Source organism: Anser brachyrhynchus, assembly GCF_964034855.1.
Source record: "Anser brachyrhynchus genome assembly, chromosome: 5".
NCBI lineage: Eukaryota > Metazoa > Chordata > Aves > Anseriformes > Anatidae > Anser > Anser brachyrhynchus.
The window spans coordinates 44,732,497-44,755,738 of NC_137699.1; the positions used below are offsets into that span (position 1 = coordinate 44,732,497).

Sequence of the window (23,242 nt, forward strand, 5' to 3'; positions counted from 1 at the left end):
GTGAGTTCGGTGTGTATTTAACCAAGGAATGCTCCAATAATGTCATAGCCATTACATAAAACACCCATGCTTTGAGCAAGCACATCGTACAATATCTTTACACAACACATCTACCTATTCATATGGTGCATAAATAGATATGAATGAAAAAAAATCTGCTGGTTCAGGCACTGGGCTTGGTACACTGAAGATTTGCAGCTGATTTCTGGCTCTGGCACAGACATTAGCATGCCCTTTGGCAATTCAGTTAACATATCTTTCTTTTCCTCCTTAAACCAACAGGAAAACAAGAATACTTTTCCTACCTCAGAGGCATCATGAAGATTCCCAAACACCATTAAACATTCAGATGTTGCTGAGATGAGGCCAAAAAAAGCAGAAACCTAGACAGGTCCATCCCTGAACTTTGGGATGAGAACTCAATCTGAGAAAAATGGTTCTCAGATCGCATTGTGTCTACTGCATTTTTTCTCCTAAATACAGATGGGGCTGGCTTTCAGAGTATTACATGATTTCAGTTCCATAGATTTTTGCCATTCTTCACTAGTTAGAAAACAGTGCTAGTTTTAATGAATCGCACACATTGTGTGCAAGTTAAGTGATAATCTCAACTTCTGAAAAATACAGCTGTCTTTCTGTGCGTAGATCCATGCCTGCAGGGAGAACATCCAATTTACTCTTTCCTGATCATCAGATATATCACACACCAATCCTAACATAAGTGTCTTAGTTAACTTACACTAGTAGAGCCCCATTCTGGAGTGCCAGTACAGACAGGATACAGTTACACTCTGGTTTTTGCATTTCCATTTTTTCAAGTGAAGAAAGTCCTGTCTTGACATTAGATTTTACACCATGACTCTAGTTTATTTCTATCTAGAACAATGTTTCTAGACAGTCAATATATTTTGTCAGATCAACTAGCAGACAAGCTTTCAGGAAAAAACATTCTTTAAGCTATTTTTTTTTATTCTTTCACATTGAGGACTTGATCTGACTCAATCATTTCTTACAGGCAAGAAAGACCTTTAAAGAAAACCATTCCATGTTCCTACAACTGCCACCCTGCTGAGCCCAAAACCGAAAACATGTCAAATATCGTTTTACCATCTTAGAGCTGGAGAAATACAGAAAGGCAAATTGACCAGCCTGCCTTATGCCACACAAAGTCAGCTGTAGAATGGGATTTCATTGTCTTGACCAAGAAGTTCCTCATGTAAAAAGCTATGAGCCTTATTCATCCTGTTCTCTCATACACCAATAATTTCTTTAAGGTGTATGGATATACATTTTTTTCCTGCCTTTTCTAGCAGAAGAGGCACTAAAGATCCAATTCTTTTCCCAACTTCTAGCTGTTTTCCCACCCACCCACCCGTTCTTCCTGTCTCACATTTAGTTCTTTCACAACAGAGAGCACTATTATCTGACATGATTGATTTCCTTTGGGTATCTTGCCCCTGTACCTCTGTCCTTTAGATTCTGCAGAAACCAATTCAGGTATTTGCTGAAAGATCACTCAGGAGACAGGGTACTCAAAGAACCTGCTTATCAGCTGGGTTACATACAACTGCAGCTGTGATGGTAGGAATGAGAACTTGCAATGGTTCTCCTGTTACATACAGGAGGCTGCCTCACTGGGTAGCAGAAACCTTTACTACTTCTGCCTTCTAGCAGTATTTCTGTCTCTCAAACCAGAGGGAAGAGATAAAAAAGCATGGGAAAAAAAAGCAAGAGTCCAACCTGTCTCTTCTATGTCTTCCATATAGATACATGAATAACAATAGGCACACAATGCAGACATTTGAAGGGTGGGTTAGGGTGTAAAAGTGCCTTTAGGACTTTAAAAGACACAGCACCATTAATGATTTTTTCAAAGTCAGACCCAATTACAACTGTTTACAGAGCCCTTTCTATCTCCCTCAGAGACTTTGGCTTAATTCCCATCATTTCCGGGACCAGTCCCAATTATGCCAGTGACCACAGCAATCTGACTGCTTAATGCAATTCCATGGCAAGGACAGGGAACTCCCAGAAACAAGAAAGGGCTTGATTTGCTCTGCACAGTACCTGGAAACAGCTCCCAAAGCCACACGTTATGCCAAACAACTATGCCGCAGAGTAGCCAACTGATTTGTGCAATTCTAGATTAAAACAAAGACTATCCCTTATCTTTTCTTTTTGAAAAGCATTTTTTTTCCAGGTAAACATTGTTGGCAGAGTTTCTCCTTGGTTGAAATTTCAGAGCTCTGTAATCTTTGTTCTAGAATTTCCATGAACACAATGTAAAAATTCATTTAAAATGTGGAGAGCTGGGGGAAATAGGAGGTAAGGGTGAAGGAGGATTAGCAGGTTAAACTTACAAAGTACTCCTGCATACCTGGGAAAACTTCAGTTCTTAGAAAAACCCTGTGATATCCCAGGTCTGACCTGTCTCGGCAAGTGTATTTACTCACAGTGTCAAAAAAAAAAGTGTTTGAAGTGCACTGCAAGGTGATTTATTGACTTGCTTCATACCATCATTTAAGTTTATATCAACACTCAGAGAAGTGCTATATTATTCGCTTTTTGCCTTGGATGATCTCCTCTGCTATTTAAGATTGTTATGAGCTTTTTTGTCATTTATAGAGTACCATAAGTTATTCACAACCAAGGAAAAAAAATACAGGGCAGAACAGAAACTCTCTCTTGAAAAAACAATTGAGGGGCATGCGCAAGTACAATGCAGTTCAGTGAGCGCAGAGCAAACACAGTGGCATGTGATTGCTGTAGAAGGAATGCTCTGTGGAACAGACAGCATTTCAGGAGGGCTTAGTCAGAACAAAGTGAGGCGAGATTTGTAAGAAATAACATTTCTAGTAAACCCTTTGGCAAACTCTGAACAAAAGACATTTCGAGGGACTAGGTTACGTGGAAACCAATCACTGGCTAAAATTATCCAAAGTATGTGCAAGGTGGCAGGAAAGTAATTTTAGCTTTTTTTTTGCGACATGTAAGAGGAGCAAAAAAGTCTTCAAGGACATAGGGTGACTATGGGAACTTTTGATAGTTTTCAGGTCACCTATTCAGGTTAAAGAAATGTCATCATGTTAAACAAGGATGCTTTTCAGATAGGAAAAAATGGGCTTTGCTAGTTGTCATACCATTAACCCTTCTTCCAAATATTGTTACATTTCTGAAGTTTCTTTTTGATTTATCTTACATGGCACAGCACTTTTGGAAAGCTGTATCATTATCAGTAATGTGGTCAGGTCCTTGTGGTCAATTGCAACATCTCAAAATTTAGTGTAATCACAGCTCTGATTTTATTCATCTTGAATGCTGATAAGATATAACTGAATGAGAAGACAGAATCTGATATTATCTTCTCTGCCATAACTATGTCCTGAGGAAGTTTTAAACTGTAATTGTAGAATGCTTTCCCTTGTTTTCCTTTCCACTGTTTCTTTTGGTTGTTAAGTCCCATTTTACTTGCTCAGCACTCCCCTCTTCCTGTTTTCACCCTCTCTCCAACACCCAGAAGACAAAAACCTGCACAAATTCTAAGTCTGGCCATTATAAAACGGTTCAGTCAGCCTAGCCCAGGATTCAGAGATGAATTTCTTGGAAGGCTAGGCCTTAAGGGCCTAATGCTTAAACAATTAATCTTTTTTTTTTCTTTTCTTTTCTTTTTTCAGAGATGAGGAAATCCTCTGAAGGACCCTAATCCAACTAAACACTTAAGTAGGTGCCCTACTTCAAACATATGAGCCTCCTTTGTTGAGTGGAACAAACAAGTAGAGCTGAGAGTATACTTTAAGGCCACAAAGGAAAACTGAATGATCAGGCAGAAATAAGATACAAGATTCTGACTCCTAATTGCATGAATATTCATTTACTGCCAGATTTTCCAATTTATTTGATATTAAACAGCACTGAAAAGATAATGTATATCTAATAATTTTCTGTTAGCTGTTGGATGCATGTGGACTAGGCCTCACAGAAACCCAAGAAGAACAAAGCCTGTCATTCTTTGATGAATTGTCACCCTTTTCCAAAGATAAACTATAGTTTATATAGAAGAGTTCCAGTAGGCAAAGGAGTATCATCATCACCGTAATCAGCAGCATCAGTGGAAAGAATATTGCTGGGGTACCGAACTGACAGAGCCTAATGCACAGTACTGCCCGTTTGGATACCACATGGGCTTGTTCTTTCCCCAGTTATACAATATGTGGCCAAATAATTTGTTGCAAGGAAACAGAAAGAAAAGTACAGACGCCCCTTCCAACAACTGTAGACAAATGGGATACTTCTCCACTGTGCACATGTTCCTGAACTAGAATAAAGCTCTTCATGTTTTAATACTCTCCCTGAGAGATTGCCTGGGATTGGTAAATTTTATTTTTTCTACTTTCTCCACTTCTTTATTTTTGTAATTTTCTTTCCTGTTCTTCTCTCCATACCCAGGCTTGCCTTCTCTTTCTACTCTTCTTTTCCATCACTCCTTTTTGCTTCAGTTAAAACCAAAGAAATATACATCTCCTTTCTTCAGTTTGAGTTCTTGCATGCTTCTGCTGTTATTAGGACACTGTCATTAAACTTCTCTGTGTCTAGAGGTTCCTATGGCTGGGGCAACATTCATATGCCTCCACAGCTGCAAGGCCAAGTACTTCAAAGAAATCTAACTGGGAAAAACTAACAAAGAGGAGATGCATCTTTCTAACTCAAAGGCAATGATAGTTAGCTTACATATTGATATTAGGAGTGTGGATTCCTTTATATGTCTTCTATTCCTTAGCTAGTAACATAAAATTGAGGCTATTTCTGTTATCTGTAGATGTGTTTAATGATTTGTTTTGTTTTGTTTTAGTTTTCCCTAGGTCTCTATGCTTAGGGACATTTACTCCTATCATCTTCTGTTCATTGTTGTGGTGCTATTTTATCTCGTCTCCTAAGAAGAAAAACCTTCCCATAGCATGCTGCTACTGCCTACCTGTCTGCCCTCTCTCTCCCAGTAACTTCTGTGATCTGTTTATTTATTACACACAAAACCAACCACAGATTAGAGGTTTCTGAAATAAGATATTTCCACGTATTTTGTGAAAACCCAGCAGCTAGAGAGAAGGAAGACACAAGCTAAAGGCTACCTGAAGGGAATGTTACCCTGTGTGCATCATAGCTATGAGCTCTGCGTGATGTGCCAGGATGGCACACCGATCCACACAGCGAGCCAGCCAGCACAGCTAGCCAACCCACACACTAGCTGACCAGCATAGCTAACCAAACAGCACAGCTCGCCAACTTGCAAAGATAGCCAACCCGCAAAGCGAGACAAACCACGTAGCCAGCCAACCCACACAACTAGCTGACCTGCACATGTATATCTTCAAAGCAACCTCAGAAGATGCTGCTTCTTGCCTAGCCTGCAAAGAGGGTAGTGTGCAATGACTTGGCAGGTTGGGAGAGAATGGCAGACTGGCACATACCACAGGAGCTGACTACCAAGCAGGCCAACTGCTGTCTGTAGTCTTCACCAAGTATGGAAGGAGCAAAAGCTAAAAAGAGCCTGACACATCTCATTTAGGTGCTTAAAATTATGTGGGGCAAGCTCCAGTCTATATGTGGAATTCATTGCATCATTTGTTTTGTAAATATATATAGTGCATTTTGTCTTTCCTCTTGCTGGAAGCTCGTTCCTCTGGTTATCACAGAGTTCAGCCATGAATTTGCAGTGTGTATGTTGCACATGTACATAGATCAGAGTTTTTGTATCTGTGCTTCAGGATGGACATATTCCTTTCTATCTGCATTTCTGCTTTGCAGAAGCTTTCATGAATCTGTCAGTGGCCAATCCATGTGACCGATGAAAGACCAGACCTAGCCTTTTTTTGGTATTTCAGGTCACAGATATGAAAATTTATTTAGAAGACCATTCTCACATTAATTCACCTTCAGAAATGAAACCATGAGGCAACAGAAGACCACAAAAAAAAAAAAAAAAAAGGTCACTTCAGGTTTAAGCAACTATTAAGATATTCTATTTATTTTTCAAACCCTCATACATACGGTGAAACTTGTTTTTCATGTACGCTGTAGAATTCGTATTGTGTACGTTGGTAGACTTTTTTTTAGTTCCTGGTAATGGGGAATCTGTGTTATTTGCACATTGCAAAACTTGTTCCACAGGTATGTTGTGAAATTTTATTGGGCGTTTTACAGTTTGTGATTCATGTCATGTAAATGTTGTTCAGCTCAGCTTTGTGTTTTACTGATGAGTCCTGCATGAATGTGATTTGTTGTTTGATTTTCCTGGGATGCAAGGATAATACTGCTGTTAAAAAGTCAACACTAACTTGTATTTTCCACTGACTCTGCAAGAGTTTTTAAGGCACAAACTATATCTTTGGGTATTCTTTAGCATTTAATATGATAGCACCTAAGCCTGGGTTGTCTTAATTTGGTGCTTATGCAATAAAAGTTACTAGAAAGAGTTCCCACTTGCTGTTATCAGAAAAATTTATTTATTTTTGACACTATAAATGCAGTCACCCCAGTAATTGTCTGAGATTACCAGATGTTTTGAATGGGCAGTAACTGTTGTTTGTGGATTTGGCACAACAAATCGACGTGCATAGTCCAAACTTTATCTGACTGAGTGCATGTAGTCCAAGAATATGTATGTAAAAAGATACCATCAAATTCAGTAACTGCTGTCAAGAATTCTCAATGCAAGTAAAAGCATCTGTTCCTCTCCATGAACATTCACGTCCATGGTCATTTTTCAGACTAAATCATGCCAGTCAACTCCAGGCCTCCCCTGCTCCCCTTATATTATATAAAAATGGTCATGTTTACTTACTAAAGAAAATTTAGGTCTTTTTGTATCTGAGGGCGAAATATGCCTAGGTACAGTAGGAGTTGTTAAACTGTCTAGAGGAATTCACTACATGAATTAAACCTATTGAAACCCTTTACTTGATGTTGACTGTCTCTATGTGTAAAGCAGAATGAGACCTGCCTTTACACCAGGCATGATGTACGACCTGTCCCTTTTTTCTGCAATCCCAAGCAAGTCTAAGTTCTAGGTAATTAAAGTCTCTTACCTTTATTTAAAAATTGTCACACATCCATTATTTTGAGTTAATGGATGTCAGTGGTTGAATTAACAGACATATCAATTTCATAGGCAGCTATACCTCTAATCAAAGTATACCAGCCTGAATATAATTAATGTCTTTCCCTTCTCTTCACTGCTTCATTTGAAGCAATGTGCTTGTAACAGAGCCATTTTACCATTCTCACTCAAACCACAGCCCATTATTGTTAGTATCTGGACCACTGCACAAATGCAAACTATTGCAGCTATTTCTCCTGTCTGTAATGGATTCTACATTTGTTGGTTCCACCTAGAGCCAAACAGGAGCACCAAATTACCCCAGGAAATGCTTCCTTTTTAGTATATTTGGGCATACACCTATCCTTAAGTTTAGGAGCACCAAGCTGTGTAGAAAAGCACCCAAGCTATTGTGTTCTGCTTTATGAAAAGCAACTTGGATTTCCTTGAGGCTTGTCTACTGCTGTGTTAATAACAAAAAGTTAATTTACGTGGGGAAAAAAAGAAAAAAAAAAAGAAGGTATGTCTCAACTGGCTTTCCTTCCAGAAATTAAAATGTACTTTATCTTAGAGAAAGCAGTTTTCTTATAATAAAACTCACTGAAAAAAAAAAAATCAAAGAAGGTCCAAATGAGGTAGGCAAAAGCAAATATCTCTTCCACTGCATTTGTATCATATTGGGGGTGGTCTTTGCTGAGCATTTAGAGAAGTACTGAGGTCTGGACCTTTACTCAGGAAAGCTCCCCACTCACCAGCAGAAGGGAGGGAAGAATGACCACTACCTAAAAGCAATAATTTGAATAAATTTACCTGCCTATTTCATGACTTCAGAAAGCTAATTGCAGAATGTTCTTGTCTTCTATCACCAGCCTTTGAATTTCCACTCCTAGTGAAGCAGTGGCTGCCAGCCACTCGCCAAGGAACCTCGTGCTGTCCTAGGCTATGCCAGGTCACAGCAGGCAGGAAGCCATGCTGGGCTGCCTGAAACATGACTGCTTCAGGTCAGTAGGTATTTGACTTGCATATACCTGAAGGAATGTGCACAGCATTATAATCACCCCTCTCCAGTAAGACTTGACTCTTTTTTTTTTCCTCCACATGCACACATTCCCACAGGGACGTAACTTGTCAACCTTTTCCTCAGTATGCACATAAGATCTGCTGCCAATACGTGCAAGATGATAAGTGAGTTAACTGGCAGAAACTGTTATTTCTGTATCACGTAGTCACATATACATGCACATGTACATATTGAAGAGAAACTCAAGCAGATGAATTGCAATATTTTGTCATGATTCCTTGAACATACCTCAAGCAATTTCACAGGCAGTGAAAAAACTCTGTAGTTATCTTCAAAATGCTCTCCTGAAGTTCAGGCAGACCTGTAGTTAGTGCTGTGCTTCACTAGATGTGTGTGCCACCACTGGATAATATAGCTTACGTACCCTCAGATGTTAGACTAACCTGAAGTTTGACCAGTTGAAGTATGAACTGGTTTAACTCTGCAGGCTTTGGCTGAAGGAACACCACTCTTTTTTTTTTTCCTTTTTTTTTTTTTCCTTTCTTTTCTTTTCCTTTTAATGAAGGATGATACTAAGAAAGGGGAAAAAAAATCAACTCCCTAAAAACAAATGTTTAATCAAATGCAGTTTGTTATGAAATTTGTTTTGCCTGAAAACCTCAACTTGTTGAAACTGAAATTCTTCTTAAAAGTAGAACAGCTTCAACAAAAGCTTCCTTCCAGGATAGCAACTCTGATCAAAACCAGAGATTGGATAAGCCCAAAATAGGTACCTGGCTGATAGGCAGTGCTCTTAGACAGCACAAGAAGTATTTGGACTCAGTCCCTTTCCTGTCTGACTCTGATCAAACACTTGAATGTCACCCTGACGTACACACTAGTTTGTCCTGCTCACTGAAATACTAGTTATTTTATGAGTATTGTCTTCTATTCTTGTTTTCGCTAAAATAGAGCATATTTTTCTGGTATTGGTGAGAAATAAATATAGAAACTTTCTATGGCAATTATTCTGTCTTTTTTTTTTTTTTTTCTGAATAGGACCATGTTTTAAGCATAGACTTCAACAGAAGAAACTATTGTTTAGTTTCAACAGAAGAAACTATTGTTTAGTCAGCAAATGGATAATTATCTTCTAATTAATCAAACTGATCTTTAATCTGAAGAGGATTTGCTTTAGAATAGAAAAGTGTTGGGAAATAAAGTCAACTTCCTCCCTGCACAAAGTTCTATGTTTTTCTCAAGCTGAACCAGAAATAATTCATTTTGAAAGTTCAGAAATGGCTGGTGAACTCTTGTTTCTTCCAGTTCTTCTATGTTGTGTCTGCAGTTGTGGGTTCCAGATAAATCTGGAAGCAAATGTGAAAAAATGGTCTCATGGCATTTTGGCAGGAACCTCTGGAAACCTCACAAAACAGCTTTTTCCAGACTCAAAGCTGATTTTAAAACAGCACTACTTAGCTATTTGAGAAATACATTCTTTCTCTCAGCTGAATGTTTCATGTGCCAATAGGCAAGATTAAAAACTATTCTCATTAAAAAAAATGAAAAGCATAAAAGAATCATGAAAAAATGAAAAATCTGGGGAGACAAATCAGAAGCCACAATGTTACATCTCAGCCTAGTTCAATGTTGAGGATATTTTGATACAGAACTAGAATTTACTTTGTAGTCTTATTCTGAGTGTGAATCTAAATTAAAACTAAAGTTCTAATCTCACCCCCAAAAGAATTAATTTATTGATCTGTGTATAACATATAGATTGCCAGTAAACATACAAGCTTTAGTTGCTGCCACTCCAAAATAGTCTCAAGTGGAATCTATACTTTCACATGTAAAAACAGCTTCAAAAACAAATTATATACCAAAGAGGTTACTTCCCAGGGTAAGGGTTACTTCCCAGGGTAAGGGTATATACCAAAGAGATTACTTCCCAGTGTAAGGCATTTTTAGGTGAAAATAATGGGCCATGAACTTCAAAGTGGAAGGAGTGTTTATGTAGCAATAAAAGTCTTCTAACACAAAGCTGATACAGGAGGGCCTCACATTCTGCTATCTGCCCACTGCCTGCAGTGGATGTTTGTAGTTCCTGGGATGGGGAATAAAGGCAAGTAAAATATAGCCTACTTTCCTCATGAACCTGCCAGGTGCTCTAAGCAAATCATTTATGCTCTCTGTGCCTCACACTCCCATGTGTACATTCAGCATAACAATATAAACATATACATTTTTAGGGATTTCAGCTCTACCTTGACGTAAATGTTGGAATTCCATATATTCTTGCATCAAAAAGCTGTAAGCATGTGGCCCACACTATTAATTTCAGTAAATGAAGATATAAATCTGCGAAGTTCATTTTGATATGTAGACTGCCTTGCATTTCCACTGATTTCAATATTAATTATCTGTTATCATTGCCTCAGCTAAAACAACTGGTGAAATCATGACTGTTGAAGACAAGGGGAGTTTGGTCTGGCTCAGTGCTTAATGAACATCATGTTCAGGTAAGATCTGATCATTTTTTTCCAGAAAAAAATTCCACCACTTTTTTTCTGGGTATTTAAACACATAAAGATTGATTTGTCCCTGCTTCTTCCAGGGTCCCTATGTGTTATGCAACGGTGACACCAATCAATATCATAGTCCTGCTCTGTGCCACTGACCATTCATTCTTTCACTATGTTTACACAAAAATTCAACCACAGAATGCCTGAACAGGAGGAAAGCATTTGCATATCCCTAGCAAAAGATTGCACATGGCACCTCTTCAGTGCAGTACCACAGTTCGTTTCACATGGTCACTTCAGACAAAACTTTTCCATAGCAAAATCACTGCAGTGCCACAAGACCCAACACAGTGATCTCTAACTTCAGGTAGTGCTGGGGAGCAGACCTCCTTCTGACTTCTTACAAAAGTATATGCAAAAGCAAGAGCCTTCCTGAGCTATACATTAGGAAATCAGAAAACTTCAATCAGAACCAGTCTTCACTGGAAACTAAGTGGCTTCAATTTTTTAAGCGGTGCGAAATAACTTCACTGCCAATTTTCAGAAGCTCAGGTGTCAGCTAACATTTTGAGATTTACATAGAAACCTTTAATCCAATTTTCAAGAAACAGTATTAGAGAACCATGTTCACTTGATGAAACATTCAGAACAAACCTGCTGCTCTGAAGGAAAAACAATACAAGGTCATCCAAGCCTTTATAGCTTTTGGTAGGAAATGCATATATTCGTGAGAAAATGCAGACGAGTGACATAAAAGCATATCTGTTCACATACATAGCATGCAAACGGTTATACACGGCTATATGTACCAATAGACTGACATGAAGGCCCATAGAGGATATATCTTAAAATGCACCAGAGATAGGCTGCAGAGAGATCTCAAGGACCCTTATAATCAATAATCCATTAAGCAGATGCAGTGGCTACAGCTTGCTGAAGAAAGTTGCTGAAATTATTATTCATACTGAAAGCTCACTTAACTATAATCTATTATGTGCAGAGTTTGCAGAAAAGGTAGAGGTGCCTGGATAAAACAGTTACTCTTAAATTCTATACAGGCATTTTAACTTTTTAATTTCCACAGCAAAACATCACACATGCTATATGAAAAAAAAAAATAAAAGACACGTGTACACAGATGTGAGGACACATTTCCCATCCAAGAAATAGGTAAAGTTATTCACCCTCCTCACAGGCAGATAAACATGCTTGTGCTTTAACCTCTTGCTGTGTCTAGGAAAAGAGAACCACTGTTCTAAAGTGCAGGGCTGGGAGAGGACACCCCGGTGCCCTAGAAAAGACAGGGAAGGCTCTCTTCTCCTCTCTTGCAAGCACACTGGCAAAGGGTCTCTGTCCCTTCCAGGCCAGTATATGGTCTTCTTTTCCTAGTGGGATAAAATGGCAGAGGATTCTTTTCTACCTGAGTGACACTGGGGTTGTCCCTACTCATTCCCTCATCCCAAAATGACTTACTGTCTAGCTTCTGCATTTCACCTTTCCTACTGGCATCCAAGTCAGGCTCTTCCCACAGATGAGCCCTTAAGTGATGCAACAAGGCTCTGACATGAAGCAACACAAACCTTTAGTTAATCTTTCTATTTTACTATATCTTAAGACTGCCTGAACCACCAGCAACAACCCTGTGTAACCATTTCCCTCTCCCTTCTCTCTTCACTCTGAATTACCAACAAGACTTCCTGATGCCCTTTTGCAAGTAGAAGAGGACAAATGTAAACAAAATATCCTAAAGTAACGAATCTCTTTAAAAAAAATCCTCTTGGACTGGGTTGCAGCAGAGCTGCTGGCTGCAATTACTTTCACTCACAGCCTGTGCTGAGCCAAGGCTCTAAAGCTGGGGTGTGGAGGGAGGAGAGCTCGCTGCAAGGGATCTCTGCAGGCAGTCTAATTCCTTGCCCGGGACAAGCAGTGACAGCTGCCACGTGCCTGCCTGACTTTCAGGTGTACAAAGCGTGATCAGGAGGCACACTTGGTCAGGAGAAAAAAAAAAAGAAAAAAAAAATAAAGGCTACTTCTTGTGTCCACAGAGCAGAATGGAGTATGAGGACTTTGTTCCTAACCTCTGGGTCAATATCCATAGGTGGCCTGGGCTGAAGCACTTCAGTTAAATTCTGAGATTTTTTTTCATACAAAATGCTTTAAGGCTCTTGCAAATGAAGAGGTTTGTTGTGTTGACCTAGCCAATGAATCTGGAATTGGTTTTGTACTAAGATACAGTTTGTACCTCTCAGGGCTCTCTGTGTTTTTCAAACACTGCTTCCTCAGTTACACAGTAGTTGTGTTTTTAAAATCTTTTTTTTTTTTTTCTTCCCCTAAACAAAAGACAGAAGCTTGAATTCTGTGATAATCACATGACTCCAGCAGCTGGGGCCCTTGGCTCTGGAGTTCGTGATTTAATCCACCTCTGCATGGTGATTTTTATGGGAACTGTCTTCATGGCTAGCACTCAGTCCTTAATAAAATAGACAGAACATTTTCTCATTAGAGCACATTCCTTCAGAGAAACTGTGGGAGGAAAGACATTAACAGAAGATTGTGTATCCAGAACCAATTAAGGCAATATCCTAAATTATTTAAATCATAGGGCTCTTTGCCATTAACATGAATGGAACCAGGATGCCAGTCCAACTTTCCATTGCATTTTTTCCTTTTCTGTCTTCTTAAAGCAAGTATCTGCATCAGAATATCCTTCTAGAGGTGTACTGGACTTTCTCATGTTGAAAGAGGTCCAGAAAGCTATATAGACTGCATAAGTCATGGACACAATATAGTCCTGATGTTCTTTGCATCTATATTAAAATTCTTACATATATCTATCTCATTGATGTGTATCTCCTTGGTAAACATCTAAAAAATTTAAATCACATCAGTCCCTGCTTTACCCACCATAGAGGTGGAACTTTGCAGCTGTTTAGCTGCACACAGCACAACCTAAAGGTCTCTGACCTGTGAGCATACTACACAGGACTGAAACTGTGCTGGGTCCTTTCAGGTCACCAGAATGTGCTGACCCCTCTGGCTCTGGCCAGCCTACTGGTGCCAGAACTCCTACTCACACAAGAAGTGCCATGAAAATGTTGGTGACCACAAACAGTCAGGACTCTGGTTTTGTACTTCATTCTAAGTTCACCAGAATCTCAGAGCTCCTTAGGTCTCAGAGATTCCTACAGAACAACTTTTTTCTGTGGGTGGTAAAAGCAAGAAACTGTGGTGTTTGCCCCACTTGCTGATTGTTTATAAGGTTATAAAAATTGGCAGATAGAAAAATGTCAATAGGTGTGTCTGCCATTCAGACCTCATCATCCATGACTATTTTGGTCCATTTGAGTTGTTCTTCCAGTTCTGGAAGTAGCTTTGAAGTTAGGACCACTCCTAAATGACCCTATTTTTGTTCTACACTAAAACTGTGTTGTGTCAGGTAATTTGTACCCTTCCAGCCCGTCATTACAAATCCCTTACAACATAACTTTCCTCAGTTAGAAAGTCTGTAAATAGTTTTGAGATTTTCTTCATAAAATATTTTCCTACCACGTATGTGCTTTAGCAAGCGATTCTGCATTTTAGTATTTTGTCTCCAGGCTTCATACTCTGTAATGGCACACATCACTTTCTCAGCATGTGCTTGCCTGTTCTACTACTCAGCCACACACCAGAATTTGCAACAGGGTTCTTATTCCATGTAAGAACTTCCAGTATGTCTTTTATGTAATTGCTTAACATTTTAACATATTCACTGTATTTTAATAACACAAATTTTAAACCCAAAACTATGTTTGGAAAGACAGCTGTCTATTGAGTAGCAGAGGAGGCTTTATAATTGTTTTTTTCTATTACCCATTTTATCAGAGTGAGTTACTTAACATCAGGATGAACTGAACTGAGTGATAGACATAGGTGATGGTATTTGGGTGATCTTCAAAACACACATTTACATTGGCTTAGGTTATCAAGGGACAGCAACTCAGCTTTTCCCAAATAATGTGTCTTTTCAAGATGTCACAAGAGAGGAACTTCACAGCTTGCATAGATAGGGAATGGTTCACGAAAACTGGTGTTTCATTCAGCAGCTGAACAGACAGAGGCCAAATGGGAAACTCTCATAAAGAAAGAAGCACTTAATTCTACTGACACCATGTTATAGCTTTTCAGCTACGAAGGATTTCCATTCAGGAGAAATCAAAGTGGAGCTGGTAACTACCACAAAATTCACCGTGAGAAGAACTAATAGAAGAAAATACCTTTCAGGAATCTAGATTTACCCTAACGCCTATTATAGTCTTTTCACAGTCTTGTCAAGGACTGCTTCCCTCTATCTAGATACAATAACATTTCTCCAAGTTTACCTGAGGAACCTGATATCTGGGACAAAAATAAATAAATAAATAAATAAATAAAACAGACTAAACGGTAATATATAAATAATATTTACAAAATTTCAGTGGAATAGTATCCATCTGAGTCATCTATGAGTAGTTAAGCATTGTTCAGAAATCTCAGCTGTTATAATCAGCGAAGTTAAAGAAAATCAAAAAAATTTTTTTCTCCTTTTAGTGGGGCAAAAGCATTCGTGACAAGTTACCTACTGATAGATTTAAGAAATAGAATCTTGAATGTTACAATCTGCCTTTGGTTGTACTTTTGGTAGACATAAGAAATAAAAGCAAAATAGACACAAAGCCCATAACATTCCATCTGCAATCTCAAACTAAACAGAAGAAACCCAAAATACCACGTCTTCATTGGCTACCATAAAGCAGCTAATAATAAGACAGGCCTGCTCCCACACAGCATAGTAGTGGCATTCCCGTTGACTCCCATGGAAAAAGATCAGGGCTAATACACTCCAGGAATTCAGAGAAATTACTTGGAACAAGACCTCCCATGTCAGGAGCTCATTAACTGTTCTTAGTCCTAAATGAACTAGGCATTTCAGTAACATCCCTCCCTTCCACTCTCATTAAGTCTTGTAACACTGCTGGTAATATTTCCTTCAGAGCTGATGAACTCTCTTTAAAATCATTTACTAAATTGTGTGCCACCTTTAAGAACAATGTAATGTTTGTCACTCTCCAGTGGTTGGAAAACTGACTTTCCATCAAAGACATTTCCTAAAATGTGTATTTTTAAAATTTGTCCTTGGCTTGCCATTACACATTTCATTAGGGAAGTGTTTGATTGGCCCCAGATGCATGTGATAAAACTCCATGTGTATAAAAACATTTTTATTTAACTTCTTGACTTTCACAGGTTTGGCTCTGAGAGAACGTAGTTGACACTGTAGTTACCTTAGATAGTGCTGCTTAAACTGTCATTCAGAGGCCATAGAACGGTATGGGATGCTCTCACCTCACCAGCAGCGTGATTTATTTCATTTTTAGGAGGATGATAATCTAATCAGATAATAGCCTAAGTGTAGTCTAGCCACTACATTTGGGGATCCACTGAAGTCTAATGCCAGGTCATCTATACGTTGCTTACAGATTCTTCTATGCACCATACTTTGCTGCTGTTTTTAGCATTTGTCTGTATTCCAGCTGTATAAATGATAAAAGATTGCTGCTGTGCAGAGACAAGAAAAGGCACAGGAGCTGCACAAGATCAGTGCTGAACTAAGCACATGTTCCTGTTTTTACAGGCAGCAGTCTGTGGTTTGAAAACAGGTCAAGGAGCTTGCTCTCGCATGGTCCAGAACACTGTGCCAGGGAGCTTGGGTTCCCTCCAGGCGTGCTTTTTCTCCCCATGTTCTCCACTTTGAAATTGGTCAGAAGGGGTCCATGACAGCACAGAGCTAATATTCAGTCAGTGGGACCCACCAGCTCCTGTGCCAGGGCTGAACCCCAGAGCTCCTCATCAAACAAGACCTGGCTGCAAGGCCTAGAAGGAGTGGTGTAGGCCACATCCCAGCAGCCTTCACTTTTGCTAAGCCTGTCGGGAATTACAGGTGGATTTTTTGACTCTCAGGAGTTGCTCTGTGACAGTTTGCAGCTTCAGTTCAGATAGTTGCAGCTGGGAACACTGAAGTTGGCCAAATTTCCAGTCAAACTATTTTTTTTTTTTTTTTACTTTTTAAGTTTATTACACAGATGATATACATGGTTATCGTGTTTCTTGTGGGTTTTTGTTTTCCTCCCCACTCCATAAAAAATATTTTATTATTTCATATTCCAAAAGATGCCTAAATTTCTGCAAGCTGAGAAGAGTAATCTTCAAAATATGACATAAGAACTTACTTTTATTTCTTTGACTCAGAAAAAAGAATATAGCTCTGGCTTATGCTCAAACCATAAATATGTTTATTTCAAGAAAGGATTTATAGGACTTAAACCGAACACTTCTTGAAGTTGCAGATACCTACAGAAATCTACACATAGTTCTTGTAGGGCATATTATTTAACAGTGATTGCGCAACACAACTTCTGACATGGACAGGGTGTCTTTTGTCTATTTTACTTTTTAAATAAATGAAAGTGTAAGGAGTATGGGAAGGAGCACTAGGGATGTGAATAAGACCCAGAGCCTTCAGGAACCAGGCCTGTTGACATCGGAGACACAGATATAAGTGTCTCAGCCTGACTAGGCAGAGTGCGACTGATGAGGTCCTGCCTTGCCCAGTGACTGTACGAGGCGATACAGCACTTGGGCAACGTGGCAGGAAGCAGAACACCAGGCAGGTCCCAGAAAACTGAGCAGCAAAAGATCAAGCAGTGTCAGCATACTGGCTGCAATCTAAACTGACAGTTCAAGAGAATCAAACTGAACAAGCCCAAGCACAGACTACAGAGCACAAAAGCCACAGAGGAATAGTGCTTGGTGATGTACAAACACACACAACTATCCCTCCCTGGGAGCCAACAGAGAAAGTAAGACAGAAAACATATTTCAGACCTATCCAGGAGATGCCGACAATTTCAACTATAAATAAATAAAATAGAGTGCTTAGAGAAAATGTTTCAAAAAGGAACTGAAAAAACAATGATACTGCTGTTGTATACATTATTTACACCTATAGGGCTTCTGGTCTGGCCTTATCTCAGCTGTAACTCCTGTCAAGAGAGCACGTGCCTTATATGACTGTTTGCCCTCACATTCCTAGCAAATTCCAAACTCCTGCAAGATGAAGAGCAGTCTGGGCATGGCAGAAACACAGGACTGGATCTACATTTGCAAAACATGCAGAGCTATTTTGCTGTGAAATGTGTTAATACACTAAATGGTGAATGAGTAAATAATGTAGAACATGGTCTTGAATCATTATTCTTTGTTCCCTTCAGAATGAAGTTTGCTCTAATTTGGATACCTTCCTGCAATATTAAGCAATAAAGGAGACCCCTGATTCATTGCATACCGATGTATTTATCCTCCTCAACTAAATCAGCCGTTATGAGCATTTGTCTGTAGCACAGGTAATGATGTAGAAAAAGTCAAAAGTAATATTGAAAGAAAGGGAAAAACTGTCAGCTGTAGCATAGCTGATAAAGTTACATTCAGGAAACCTTTTCAGGTGCTTAGAGGAGCCAAGGATGTGCTCTGATGCGTTCTAATACATAGCAGAGACCTATTTTATAGCCTAATCAAATTTGATGGAGTTATTCAGCTTAGTTTGGGCCAGACACAATAGGATATCTCATGGAAAGCAGCATCTGGCTCAATATGATAGAACTCCCACCATAAAAAAATAATTTAATGAATGCCCACCACTTCCAGAGGAGCTTAAATTACATAAGTGGATTAAGGCACATTTAAACCTGTTAGTGCACTAGTCCTGAAACATTATTGCAAAATGGCTGAAGAGTCTGCAAACTACAGCTTTGCAGATGCCAGACTTCTGATTACACTGGGTTTTCATAATCTCAACATACCATTTGTCATCTGGAGCACAAGGTGCCTCTGGCAGGGAGATCTTGTGCTGAAAGGACTGAGCCAGTGGCCAACAATAAGAGGACAGCCAGAGACAGAGGCCTTGTAGGTCACTTTACACGCAGAATAGTATGAAATGGTCTTCATAAAGAGTGGGCCAGACCTCAGCTGATGTAGATCAACACAGCTCCATTGACATCAGTTGGAGCCTTTCTATGTTTATGCCCTGTGAGAACACGGTGCTCCATTTCTTCAGATACTTAAAAAATACGTTGTTCTTCACTGCAGTTCATCAGTCTCTACTGAAATCATCACTAGCACTTTTTACCCCACCACTACAGATTTCAAAGCATTTTTAAAGAGAAAGATCATAAACGACTATCTCCTTTTCAGAAAAGTAGATTGAGGCATGGGTAGATCAGGTGACATGGTCTAACACAAACCAACCTCACATCTGAGGACAAACCTCATGATAACATTGCTATAACAATGCAACAATACTTCTGTTATATTAGGTTGTCCATGTCTAGATCTAACCTGGTTTTCGAGTGTACCCCTCACAGGGGCTGTAAGCTATATGCATGCATGTTATCTTTGCCAAAACAAGCAGCTGGCTGTTGTACACTTCATTCTTTCCCTAAATATGACTGGGTTTAGGAGCTCACAAGTGATCTCCTAAGCCTGCAGTTTAGACTTCAGTGACCAACTTCCCAACCACCCTTTCTGTATTGCTGCCTTCTTTTGCATATTTAGGTTGCATAAATTCCTCCCAGCTCCAACTTGAGCTCTAAAAGTGCTTTACAACCCATGGAGGCTAATCATACCTCACATCTAGTCTGACACATAAAGGATATATTGACAACATAGAATGTCTCATGAACAGCTTCTTTAAATGTATTTAGGGAAAAGATTGGAAGAGAGAAACAAAGCAAACTTTCCTGCAAAAGAAAAATTGTGTATTCCTCTGGGACAGTACAGTACAAATGTGACAAAGGATAAAAGATAAAAAAGATGAAGCAGTTTCATTAAACATGCTATTGCCATTGCTTCTGCTATGAAACAAGTATCACAGCTCTTTTATTACCACCTTCTCACTGGCTTTGCTTTTCTCCCATTGTGTTTTCCTTCAACCAATAGTTTCAGCTACACCTATATTTTTTTAAATGTGTATTAACACCATTTATCTGGGCTTAAGTTAACAACTCTTGTGGAGTCATATGGTCAAACAAAAAGCCAAAACAAAAACCGTGTTATGTCCAGTCACTCTTTTACGTCATGACTGGGTTCAGCAAACTGGCAGAGAGAAAAAATATGAAGGACAGAAAGTTCCAGGAAAACTTTCAAACTTGCAATTCTATTTACTTTTATCCTTAGAAGTCTGAGGTGTAAATGTATTTAGTCTCATTCTGGCACTGCTTTGCATCAAAAAAAATTGTGTTAAGGGAACAGAATTTGAGAAATTCAATACAAAACGAAGAAGATCCTTCCCTCATCAACATGTTCTTGGAGTATGTAAATTCACGTCTCAAATTCAGAGCAAGAAAATAATTTTGTGACCAGTGGTCTCAGCTTAAATTACAACTGTAACATAAGGTACTCTGAGATTTCTAGGATTTAGAACAGGCTGAAATGTACATATGGCTAAAGACAACATCTCCATTTACATAAAAAGGGAAACAAAAATATTGGGGAATGGGTATAAATATAGAACAGCTCTCATGTAGAAGAAGATTCAGAGTTCTACTGCATCTCCTTAAGGGATCTAAGCAGACCACAAGGTTGGCCCCCAGATTGGATCCCTGAAAGAGCAAGTCTCCAATACAAGCATTCAGATGGAGGGAATCACTTTGGGGGGGGTCATTTTGTCACATCTTGCCTCCCATCCACACCTCTGCCCAGGCACTGCAACTGCTGGTGTCTGCAAAACCTTTTTATGACCCATCTCTGCCTCCCCATACCAAAATCTGAGCTATGTGGAGATAGAGTTGGACAAGAGCAGTAGGACTACACTAGGTATGCATATTTTGCAAATTATCTACTAGGGAATCTAAATGAACAGCTCTTACCTCTCAACAACTCTTACTTCTTTATGTAAAAATGCTCATGCGTGAACTTCCTTACTAAAAAAAAGCATATGTGAAATACCAAATGAAGGGGGCAAAGGAGAAACTTTTCCTGATTGATAACACAGTTAGTTGTTCAATGTGCTGTTTCAGATCTATTCAGAAGTACTTGAATAAGGTTTCCATGAAGAAAACACTCATGCCACCAGCTTCTGTAATTCTACATGTTAAGAGAGGGTTAATAACTGGTCATAAATTGTCGTTTCAGCAAATCACCAAAGATCAGTGATGAAATCCAGTTCTGTGTTCTAAAGAAGCCACAACTCTGAACTGTGGACCAGAGGCACGGAGAAGTGACATGGGTGCTGCCTTTCTCTGAAGCCTCAGGCATTCAGAATGAGCTTGATGGATCATTGTTTGAAATTTCACAATCTCTGGTATTGAGTAAGATGCAGAACTGTATTAAGGGGGGTGGGATAGAAGAGAGACAGCATTCATTCTTTTTTCATGCCTTTGTCACGGATGAGTGGACATATGGGAAGAAAAGATGAAAAGATGATACTGAGCTTATAGGAGAGGCAAACGTGTACGCTATAAATCTCTGAATTGCTGTTCATTCAAAGGAGAAAGAAAAATGAAATGTTCTGGTTTAATCCTAAATCCTCTACATGAAGGTAGACTAACAACTACCAAATATAGCCATCAGCAAGCAGTTTGGCATCTCTAACTTTGGGGATTTCATCACTTTAACAACTCATCATGGACTCTGATATAATCTTGCTATAGGGAAAATGAAGAGTGAAAACATTTGCTTTCTAATCCTTTGTTTTCAGGATCTCACCCAACAGAGAACAAAATTTAAAAATATGAGATGAAAATTAAAATTCTCTTCCAATTCCTCCTTAGATGTGAATTTTCTCTTCATTCCAATGCATCTTTGCTTTCTGGATGGAAATCCTTCCATACAGTTTCCAACACTAAACCAGCTAAGCCTAATTGTTTTTCTAGCTCTTCAGGAGACTAAGAAAGGGACATCTTGTGATTTCTCCCAAGTATGAAATCTGAGGTATGATTAAAATCTTCTGCTGCTCTTTTTGTTTGTGTGTTTTAAAGATAAAAAAACAAACACAAGAAACCATGGTCAGGTTTAGGTCCTCAAAAAAGCATCTACAATCAGTCTAAATGCAATATAGTCTCTTCCAAAAGTAGGTGCACATATATTAATAACAATACAGCCAAGTTTGCTAGCATCGCTACTTCTACTTTAAGCAGTTTTCCTTTTACAGCCTTTTGAGTAGCAAGAATTGGCATTTCTGCTTTGTGAGAATAAAACTGCAGTGTCAGCACTCTACGTCATGCTGAGACCTCTTTGCAGCTGCTCAACCACAGGTACTCTTGCTGTGGGGAAGAGCAATTCTTGAAAAGAAGAGAGGGGAGAGTGGGGAGAGGAGAGGGGGGGAGAGGAAAAAGAAAAAAGGTAGTTGTGAGAAACACTAACAACACAAATCATCTGGATGGATGCAGTCTTGGAAACGGGTGTGAAAAAGGGTAATATGGATCCCCTTATTTGGTCTTCCTGATGATTGTATAACTTGAAACATGTCCATTTAGAGCTCTGTGCTCAACAATTCTCACCAGACATGCACATTTTCCTGAGGTAAAAGAGATATGCAGGGATGAAACCGGTCTGTTTCATGTTTCTCCTCTGCTCCTGTCAACATAAAACTGCAAAGAGAGGGAGTTATCCTTCACACCCATTTGCTCTGTCTGCTGCATGCTCTTGGAACTGAGTAAGCATTTCCACAGGTAAAGCTGCTTTTGTACTCCTTCATTTTAAAATGGCTGTAACTTATTCTTACAGCACCAGAAAGAGCCAATCTAAAGGCTACCAGAAAGGAGTAGTTAGTGGATTCACCTTGAGTTAAGTGGGCTTACAGGTGAAGTCCTGTAGAGCTCTTCAGTTTTTCCCAGTTGGTATCTGCACTGGAATCCTGTTCCCTCTATACATCACCATTGTTTGTAGTATTGTCTATGCTCCTGGCTGCCTTCAGACATATCAGGTAACCCTTACCAGATCCAGTTTTCTTAACTCAAGTAATCATAAATGCATTTTCTTTCATATTACCTTATCTCTAAGTTACATCTGTCCATATACCTCAGTGCTTCACAGGATTCTTTCCAACTCTTAGAAAGTAATTTTTGTAGGTAGTAATTTCAGTTTCATATGGCTTGCTTGTGATTCATAAATCTTTTGATCCAGTGAAATGTTCTTGCTTGGATGTCACGCTTCAGGGCTGAATTCAGCTTAGAATCTGCAGTATATATAAACCTGAGACAGAAGAGACCTATTTTGTTCCATCTGCTTATCTTACTACCAAAGCTGAGTCATGCCCCATGGCAGATTTACTATTAACTGCTCATCTTATATTAGAGCCAAAAGTCTCTCTCAGACTTGGGGCTTTACTGTGTCATGTACCACACAAGCAGATGGACAGCCCTTGTCCAGGAGGGACAGCAAAGCAATCGTCTGTACTCTAGCACCGTCCTTGTCTTTCTTCTCTCAATAATAGTGAAAAGCACTTCTGGTTCAGATATGGAATCTCTTTCCCCTGCCTTCCGAGAACCAAATTCAGAAATTTGTTATGACTGGATGGCAGATTCTAGAATAGAAGCTGATATTGCCAGG

At 39.2% G+C, this 23,242-nt stretch overlaps 1 long non-coding RNA gene across 1 annotated transcript; it reads left to right on the plus strand.

The window, feature by feature from the left end:
* Positions 1-3,685: 3,685 nt before the first annotated feature.
* LOC308195743 lies at positions 3,686-21,512 on the plus strand. Its single transcript, XR_013951796.1, has 3 exons — positions 3,686-8,094; positions 10,535-10,615; positions 20,825-21,512. It is a non-coding gene; the product is annotated as an uncharacterized lncRNA (long non-coding RNA).
* Positions 21,513-23,242: the final 1,730 nt, after the last annotated feature.